Source organism: Schistocerca americana, chromosome 11, assembly GCF_021461395.2.
Source record: "Schistocerca americana isolate TAMUIC-IGC-003095 chromosome 11, iqSchAmer2.1, whole genome shotgun sequence".
NCBI lineage: Eukaryota > Metazoa > Arthropoda > Insecta > Orthoptera > Acrididae > Schistocerca > Schistocerca americana.
This window is the reverse complement of record NC_060129.1, coordinates 183,066,843-183,068,383: the sequence shown is the minus strand read 5'-3', so window position 1 is coordinate 183,068,383 and position 1,541 is coordinate 183,066,843.

Sequence of the window (1,541 nt, the reverse complement as noted above, 5' to 3'; positions counted from 1 at the left end):
TGATGTAAGTACTGCTACCAATGTGATGTTGTAATTGAACACAAAAAGTGTATGTGTGCTAGAGACACAGAAGTAAATTCAGTCTGAGATCGCAACTGAAAATACATTCTAGCTGCACAGCTTATATGTCAGTAAATTGAGTATGGTGCAGTTTACGCCAATCTAAGATAGGACCATACATGCTGCCAGCAAATAGTTTCCAGTAAGCTGATAATGTAGGGGACTGGTTCAAACAACAAACGGTAATAGAGTTGGGTGATGTACTAGACAGCCACCAATATTCCGGAATTTGTATCTTCAAAGAGATTGGGAGTTTACGTTTGGAAATAGACGAGATTGTGAAAGATGTCGGCAGCATTCTTGTAAGTTGTATGGATACATTATATTCCACGAGAAACACAAGGTCGAGAGAGAGACGTTGTGTTTCTTAGCAGTAGACTATTTCTCAATAGTTGCAGTGCTATTGCGAAGATTTCTGTCACAGTGTTCACAGTTCATACTAATTAATGGAAAGTTATTGAGTGAAACAGCAGTCATTTCCAGTGTTTCCCAGGGTTATGCTGTTCCTTATCTATATAAACAAGTTAGTAGACAATCTGAGCAGCCCTCTTAGGATGGTTGCAGATGATGCTGTCATTTACCATCTAGTAAAGTCATCAGAAGATCAAAAAAATTGCACAACGATTTAGAAAAGATATCTATATGGTGCGAAAGTTGGTAGTTGACCCTAAATGATGAAAAATGTGAGTTCATCCACACGAGTGCGAAAAGGACTCTGTCAAACTTTATTTAGACGATAAATCATTCAAATCTAAAGTTCGTAAATTGAACTAAATACCTAGGTATTTGAAAATAAGTTAGAGAACCATATAGACAGTGTGAATATAGTGATGGGAGATTTTAATGCACAGGTAGGCAAAGACAGAAAGAGATTTGAGCAAGTGTTGGGATGTTTTGGATATGGGGGCAGAAATGAAGAAGGGGAAAGACTCCTGGATTTGTGCCAGAGGAATGGAATGAAACTAGCAAACAGCTGGTTTATGAAGAGAGAAAGTCATGTTATCACCAGATATAGTTCGGATAGAAGAACCAAGAGTGTAATTTATTATATCCTAGCAGACAGGGAATTGGGAGAGAGAGTAACAAATGTGAAGATAATTTCTAGTGTGAGTGCAGATGGAGATCATAGATTACTGGTGGGACAATGGAAAATGGATCAATGTGTGAAAAATAGAAAACAGTAGAAAGTGATGAGGATATGGAATTAGAAACTGAAGGAGAGTAAACGTGCTGACAATTATAGAGAATTAATCACACAAAAATTTCCAAAAGAAGTTTTCTGCGATGTAGAAAAAGAATGGAGTTTATTCAAAGACACTTTAGTCGAAGTAGCACAAAAAGTATGTGGTAGAAAACTTGGAAAAGAAAAAGCAGGACAGACAAGTTGGTGGGATGATACCACAATCCAAGCAATTAGAAGAAAAAATGGAGCACGGAGAAAGTGGTGGAAAACTAAAAATGACGAGGGCCATATGAGATAT